This window comes from Oncorhynchus masou, chromosome 18, assembly GCF_036934945.1.
Source record: "Oncorhynchus masou masou isolate Uvic2021 chromosome 18, UVic_Omas_1.1, whole genome shotgun sequence".
Taxonomy (NCBI): Eukaryota; Metazoa; Chordata; class Actinopteri; order Salmoniformes; family Salmonidae; genus Oncorhynchus; species Oncorhynchus masou.
The window spans coordinates 42,742,231-42,751,341 of record NC_088229.1 but is presented as its reverse complement, the minus strand read 5'-3'; positions in this window follow the sequence as shown (position 1 = coordinate 42,751,341).

Below are 9,111 nucleotides of genomic sequence, written 5' to 3'. Positions count from 1 at the left end.
AATCTATCTGCTATTTACAGCTAAGTCCCCTGCTGTTCCCCGATTAAGACAGGATGACCACTTCATTCCAATACCATTGTCAACTCTCTCCTGACATGAACTGAAGCCACATCTCTTGTGCCCACTCCAATGACACATTGAATTTTTCCTCTCCAAGCACAGTGAGAGGACCTGTAAAGTTTCTCTCATTACTGTATATAGAGTCAATCACATAAACAAACACAATCATTACACGTCAACGATTTTACTCCTTGCTCAGACTAACTCTTTTGCAGTCATAGGAGCATGAAATCAGCAGAAGGCAAGGCAAGTTGATGAACTCAGAGTGTAGATTTATTTACAGGTCTTGGTGATCCAATGGTGAAAGCACCATATCATACAAAATATACAAGTAGATTGACCAAATATACACGGGCAATTGCCCAAAAGAAATAGCCTCTGTATCAGGCTTAACCTGTCCTATCTGAAAAACCAAATCGAATCAGTCTGACAGGAGCACAAACAAGTAGGCCTACATAATAAGCACTTGGCTCCCATGACCCAATTGACAATTACAACCAATAAACTGGTTCTACGATGTAAAATGCCATTTCCACATCATTGTTACATTGGTACAATTGTATCAATGATTATTAATAAAATTCCAACACCATGCATACATTATCTTATTCAACGTTCTGACTCCAAAGCATGGAGAGCTGGCCACGTAGGCTATTTCTATGCGCACTAATAGACCACGTAGCCCGTTTCTATGCGCACTAATAGTCCACGTAGCCCGTTTCTATGCGCACTAATAGACCACGTAGCCCGTTTCTATGCAGCAGCCTTATACCTGTTCATATGAATTATATTTAGACTCGACTAACAGGGGACAACAGAGACAACCACTGATATGCAATATAACTCACGGGTGAGCTTGCTTTATGCATGTTTGCATCATGCAGGCCTATGCAACTGTAGGCCTAATTAAAAATGAAATCACAGTCTATTCCATCACTATTTTGTTGATTCATTCCAGCTAATACTTTTGGATTTTCCAAAGGTATAGCCAGCCCAAGTTAGATTATCAACCAAATGTAATTACATTGACATTTTCTCCTGACAAACAAATGGACAATAAATACTGTACATAACGTTACCAATTTGTTTACCCTGACCAGATGGACAGGGAGCGTAGGCTGTGTGCAGCTACTAACACACACACACACACACACACCTCACTCCCCTTCTTGGCTTCCATGGCAACCCCCACAGGAACCTTTCCCCAATAGAATTTTTCCCCCTTGGGAACCACACCTGTTGGCATTCTCACAAACAATTGCAACATTGTTTCAATAATATATAGAACTTTTCTCAGCTCTGGTATGTAAAAGCATTTGAGGCCAAGCTCACAATTCAATCTGTGGCAGCTCAATGACCAAACGATATACTGTACGTGAGGCTCTTCATCATATCTTTGATCATGACACTGGTGAGCAGGAGAGTCCTTGTTAAACTTTGACATTAAGTTGTCTGTAATAAATAAATGTTTAATCTGAGTATTTGTTATTGTCAAAATAATGCATACATTGTTTTTTTAAACTCAAAAACGAGTTGTATGAGCTCAGGTAAATAGCAAATAGACGTTTGAAACTTGTAATGTTCACAGGAACTGAAGTTGATAAAAAGATCTAACACAACATTAGGTGATAATATATGTATTATTATGGATTTATAATCAGCTATAATGGGTGGTCATTTTGGACCGGGAACACAGAATTAACATGAAATGAACACAACAGGAGGATTAAGATAGCTAAATTATCCTTGGTATGACTATTTGATTTAGAATTTTAGGACCCCTGTAAGTAGGCGATCAAAAAACGTATACAAATTGTATTTGATGAAACATTGAAACTAGCCTCAATACTATTAGACCATAGAAACACATTTAATAACAAATTCATACATGGAGAAACAGATATTTTTCAGATATATACTGTACATTTAAATAGCCAAACTGTTTTGAAGTGTCTGTCCACTTAATTTTGAACACTTTTACAACACAGAAGCTTGACACAGAAACTATGGAAACAACGTCCTCCTTCATATGTGTGCCACTAGAAAATCATTAGCATGTTTCTATTAGCTGATACACCATTACAAAATACATCATATTACTTACCTACTAAGGTGCCTGGACCTTGTAGGCTAAACTGCCAAGAAGAGAAAAACTGATCCAAATGGTTGCTCAATCAGGTAGGCAAGATGCAGTTATTTAGTCCCAACAGTAGAGTGTTCTTTTCAGCACCATGGAGTGAATCCTTACCACTGCTACACCTGGCTCTCAGTGGAGCCTTGTCTGGCAGCGAAACAGTTCATTCAGCCTAATTTACTTTCTTTAAAAAAAAACATAGCCGATATGGCTGACTTACTTAAACAAATGTGGTTTCTACTGACAATTGATATGTACAAACCATAACATAAGGGGACGACGAGTGGATAAAAGGCAATCCGTCATTTCGACTAAGACATTAATGAGCGAGTTAGGACGGACATAGTGAATATCACTATTTGTTCAGCACTTTTGAAATGTACAGTGACAGAATTCAGAACATGGGCCATTCTTACAATATTCTCCCTGTACACCTAGTCAGAACTGTAGGATAAATAAAGGGGGCATATAAGCAGACAATGAACACCCTTACAATAATCAATGATTACATTTCTCTTAAAACATGCTATATGCTACATGTGTACCACCAAGTCAGAACATTAGGCTAAGTTATGAGGGCGAAAGGGACCAAATTATTAGAGTGAGGCTCATGGGCTACTCATAGGTTACTTCACAACATACAACATTACTTTCTTAGCTACAGTATACATATCTTGCTGGCATATGACATCATTTATGCAGCAGCATACATGCCATTTTTGGACTCTTGGAACCTTGTTGAGCTCACTTGAACAAGGTGGTGGCACAGCAGTCCTTGTGGGGAAATTTTGTCATCAAACCTTGTCAAAGTCTGGCATTCTCTGGATTTAGGGTGCTTTCAAGACAACTAGGAACTCAGAAAAAAAACAGGGCCAAATCATGTCAGTGATCTTCAGGTTGGACCTCTAGAAAGAGGCCAGAGTTCGACTTACAATTCCGAGTTGGATGACACTTCAAAACTTGTTTTCCCAGGCGGAGCTCAAGTTCCCAGTTGTCTTGAACTCACTGAAGTCTGAGATTTCCTAGTTCAGAGTTTCCAATTGTTCTGAACGCGGCAGAAGTCATGCTGGATTGACAGCATGCCTAATGTTTTCAACCTCAGGTCCATGGTGTTGAATGTTAATCCTTTTAAGCTTGGAAAATTAGACCCTTAAACCCAGACTTGGACCACACACACCCACTCCACAGAATAGCAAGCTAGTGATTGCTTTGCAACGCTTGCAGTGAGAGTGATTCTTTCCAAACCACTCATTGTTGAATTTTGGATTTCCAACTTCCAATGTTTATGTCCAATGGCCGATCAGCACCAAAAGGTTTTACCTATAATTTCTCTTCATATGACAAGGATTGAAAAGGATTTGCCAGTAGTTTGTCGACAGGATTCATGATGATGACTGCTTGTCCAGCTTGCTAGCTAAGATTTTAAAAGTAGGATGTTGACACAATCAGTCCAATCAATGCAACAGTAGATATGTGATTTGACATCATTTTATCCGTGGTCAATGGCCTTGAGCCTTCTTGGATGGGCACTTCTAATGTAATTCTATGGCAGCACCCAAGGGGCTTGAATTTTCGAGCTCTTCCCGTAGATTTTGCATTGACATAGTGTCCCCATGAGTGACAGAACACTGAGCCAATCACGACACAACTAGAGAACATTACCAAACCCTACTACACTCTATATTTTCCGCTGGCTGCCACACCAACAGAGAAAGCACTGAGCAAGGCTGAAACACCTGCATTTGAGCTGCCTTACTCAAGACAGAAAAAGAGACCATCTTTGATTGTGGCTTTATTTACATTGTTTGCAAACTAAAATGTGACACGTATTAATGCCAAAATAACAAGCAAAACAGGCAACAAACACAAAAAAAGTTTGTGTTTGTACAATCATATCAACGCGGAGCTATACTGAGCCCTCTACATTGTTACACAATTTTAGAGGCACACTGTGTTGTGGTACAGAGCTCTATTTGGCCTCTGCGTGCCTCCGGATGCTTCGCAATTGCATCACACCATCCAAATGGCTCCTCCGACCACATTTCAGATCAAGCATTAATTGGTTCGTAGGCAGCATGCACTGGGATGTGTTGATCAGTTGATTGACAGGTGTAGGACTGTAGAACGATAAACTTTCCTCTAATGTGGATGCTCAACAACATTATGTAGCCTATAGTTTGTCATTATAGTTGGCCTTAACTCTGACACAAAACAACTAACGTTATTATGACAACAGAATTAGCCTACTTGTAAGTCTAGCTAATGTTAGCGAACTTGAATGAAATAAATACAATTACATTTATACACTTACATTTAAAGCCTACTTGTTTACTTGACTTTTACACTCTGTAAATTGACTCTCAAATAATTGACTGCCACCAGTGCGCTGCAGTAGGGAGGTAAAGTGGAAGTCGAATCATCACTACAGTTGTTTGGCTGTGCCCATAGAAACGCTTGAAAATGAGGTGGATATGTGATAGACATAAGTAAGCTTTCAGAGTTTACTAGGAGTGGTGGGTTGTAGTCATGCGCAGAGAGCAGAGGGTTGGTAAATTGTAATTTATTCTCAAAACGTTCACGCAGGACGCATAAAACAGACCAGCCCAAACACAGGACCAAACAGTCCGGAGAAAACAAACACGACAACACATCTACAACCAACAGAGTAACAATCCCGTACAAACCTAGGTGGACCTAACAGACTTAAGTAGACATAAATCAAGAAACGAAACAGGGAAGAGGTGCAACCAATAAGACCAAACGAAATGGAAAAAGGGATCAGTGGCGGCTAGTAGACCAGCGACGACAACCGCCGAGCGCCGCCCGAACAGGCCGAGCGCCGCCCGAACAGGCCGAGCGCCGCCCGAACAGGCAGGGGAGCCACCTTCGGTGGGAGTCGTGACAATCTCAGAAAAATAAAATCTTGAAATTACCCTTACCTTACATGTTGAAATGACCAATTTTATTTTACCTTTATTTAACCAGGCAAGTCAGTTAAGAACAGCTTGGGGGTTTGAACTTGCAACCTTCCGGTTCCTAGTCCAACACTAACCACTAGGCTACCCTGCCGCCCCAATTCATCTGTTGTTTTTTTCCCATCCCGGTACTGGGTTACCTTCAGACAAGTCTTGTGATACTAGTAGGCCTATTTGTGTTTCTATTTATTATGGATTCCCATTAGCTGATGCCAAGTCAGCAGCTACTCTTCCGGCGGACTAGCAGAATGAAGGTACTGTAGTTATATATAAAAAAATCAACATTACAACACATTAAGTGTATGCGATCAGCCCACTACTCTACTATCACATACAGTGCCTTGCGAAAGTATTCGGCCCCCTTGAACTTTGCGACCTTTTGCCACATTTCAGGCTTCAAACATAAAGATATAAAACTGTATTTTTTTGTGAAGAATCAACAACAAGTGGGACACAATCATGAAGTGGAACGACATTTATTGGATATTTCAAACTCTTAACAAATCAAAAACTGAAAAATTGGGCGTGCAAAATTATTCAGCCCCTTTACTTTCAGTGCAGCAAACTCTCTCCAGAAGTTCAGTGAGGATCTCTGAATGATCCAATGTTGACCTAAATGACTAATGATGATAAATACAATCCACCTGTGTGTAATCAAGTCTCGGTATAAATGCACCTGCACTGTGATAGTCTCAGAGGTCCGTTAAAAGCACAGAGAGCATCATGAAGAACAAGGAACACACCAGGCAGGTCCGAGATACTGTTGTGAAGAAGTTTAAGGCCGGATGTGGATACAAAAGATTTCCCAAGCTTTAAACATCCCATGGAGCACTGTGCAAGCAATAATATTGAAATGGAAGTAGTATCAGACCACTGAAAATGTACCAAGACCTGGCCGTCCCTCTAAACCTTCAGCTCATACAAGGAGAAGACTGATCAGAGATGCAGCCAAGAGGCCCATGATCACTCTGGATGAACTGCAGAGATCTACAGCTGAGGTGGGAGACTCTGTCCATAGGACAACAATCAGTTGTATATTGCACAAATATGGCCTTTATGGAAGAGTGGCAAGAAGAAAGCCATTTCATAAAGATATCCATAAAAAGTGTCGTTTAAAGTTTGCCACAAGCCACCTGGGAGACACACCAAACAGGTGGAAGAAGGTGCTCTGGTCAGATGAAACCAAAATTGAACTTTTTGGCAACAATGCAAAACGTTATGTTTGGCGTAAAAGCAACACAGCTCATCACCCTGAACCCCCCCATCCCCACTGTCAAACATGGTGGTGGCAGCATCATGGTTTTGGCCTGCTTTTCTTCAGCAGGGACAGGGAAGATGGTTAAAATTGATGGGAAGATGGATGGAGCCAAATACAGGACCATTCTGGAAGAAAACCTGATGGAGTCTGCAAAAGACCTGAGACTGGGACGGAGATTTGTCTTCCAACAAGACAATGATCCAAAACATAAAGCAAAATCTACAATGGAATGGTTAAAATAAAAAACATATCCAGGTGTTAGAATGGCCAAGTCAAAGTCCAGACCTGAATCCAATCGAGAATCTGTGGAAAGAACTAAAAACTGCTGTTCAAATGCTCTCCATCCAACCTCACTGAGCTCGAGCTGTTTTGCAAGGAGGAATGGGAAAACATTTCAGTCTCTCGATGTGCAAAACTGATAGAGACATACCCCAAGCGACTTACAGCTGTAATCGCAGCAAAAGGTGGCGCTACAAAGTATTAACTTAAGGGGGCTGAATTATTTTGTACGCCCAATTTTTCAGTTTTTGATTTGTTAAAAAAGTTTGAAATATCCAATAAATGTCGTTCCACTTCATGATTGTGTCCCACTTGTTGATTCTTCACAAAAAAAATACAGTTTTATATTTTTATGTTTGAAGCGCAGAGAGCATCATGCGGTCGCAAAGTTCAAGGGGGCCGAATACTTTCGCAAGGCACTGTATGTACTGTATAACACAAAATCCATGTGCACGTGTGTATAGTGAATATGTTATGTCTCAGCCTCCAGTATCTATGCTGCAATAGTCTATGTGCCAGGAGAGCTAGGGTCCGTGTGTTATATATAGTGTAATTCTCCTGTCTTATCTGGTGTCCTGTGCTCCCTTTAATTCTCTCTCTCCTCTCCTTCCCCTCCCCTCTCCTCCCTGCTTGCGGCTATGGAACCCTGACCAGTTCACCGGAAGTGCTACCTTGTCCCGGACCTGCTGTCTCCGACTTGCTCTCCCTCCCTCTCTCTCTACCGCACCTGCTGTCTTGACCACTGAATGTTCGGCTGTGAAAAGGCATCTGACATTTTCTCTGACCTGTTGCACCCTCTACAATCACTGTGATTATTATTTGACCCTGCTGGTCATCTATGAACATTTGAATATCTTGAAGAACAATCTGGCCTTAATGGCCATGTAATCTAATAATCTCCACCTGGCACAGCTAGAAGAGGAGTGGCCACCCCTCAGAGCCTGGTTCCTCTCTAGGTCTCTTCTGGAGGTCGACCAATTATGATTTTTCAACGCCAATACGGATTATTGGAGGACCAAAAAAAGCCGATACCGATTATTCGGCCGATTTTCTAAAAATGTATTTGTAATAATGACAATTACAACAATACTGAATTAACACTTTTCTTTTACCTTAATATAATATATCAATAAAATCAATTTAGCCTCGAATAAATATTGAAACATGTTCAATTTGGTTTAAATAATGCAAAAACAAAGTGTTGGAGAAGAAAGTAACGTTTCAGTTCCTTGCTCAGAACATGAGAGCATATGAAACCTGGTGGTTCCTTTTAACATGAGTCTTCAATATTCCCAGGTAAGAAGTTTTTGGTTGTAGTTATTATAGGAATTATAGGACTATTTCTCTCTATACAATTTGTATTTCATATACCTTTGACTATTGGATGTTCTTATAGGCTTTTAGTATTGCCAGTGTAACAGAATAGCTTCCGTCCCTCTCCTCATCCCTACCTGGGCTTGAGCCAGGAACACAACGACAACAGCCACCCTCGAAGCAGCGTTACCCATCGCTCCACAAAAGCCGCGGCCTTTGCAGAGCAGGGGAACAGCTATTCCAAGTCTCAGAGCGAGTGACGTCACCGATTGAAACGCTATTAGCGTGCACCCCGCTAACTAGCTATCCATTTCACATCGGTTACACCAGCCTAATCTCGGGAGTTGATAGGCTTGAAGTCATAAACAGCTCAATGCTTGAAGCATTGCGAAGAGCTGCTGGCAAATGCACGAAAGTGCTGTTTGAATGAATGCTTACGAGCCTGCTGCTGCCTACCATCGCTCAGACTGCTCTATCAAATATCAAATCATACACTTAATTATAACATAATAACACACAGAAATACGAGCCTTTGTTCATTGATATGGTCGAATTCGGAAACTATCATTTCGGAAACAAAATGTTTATTCTTTCAGTGAAATACGGAACCGTTCCTTATTTTATCTAACGGGTGGCATCCCTAAGTCTAAATATTGCTGTTACATTGTACAACCTTCAATGTTGTCATAATTATGTACAATTCTGGCAAATTAATTACGTTGTTAGGAATAAATGGACTTCACACAGTTCACAACGAGCCAGGCGGCCCAAACTGCTGCATATACCCTGACTGCTTGACACAATTTCCCTAATTATAAGAAATTTATGTTAGCAGGCAATATTAACTAAATATGCAGGTTTAAAAATATATACTTGTGTATTGATTTTAAAGAAAGGCATTGATGTTTATGGTTAGGTTTGATGCAATGACAGTGCTAAATTATCACCCGTTTGGCGAAGTAGGCTGTGATTCAATAAGAAATTAACAGGCACCGCATCGATTATATGCAACGCAGGACACACTAGATAAACTAGTAATATCAACCATGTGCAGTTAACTACTGATTATGTTAAGATTGTTTTTTATAAGA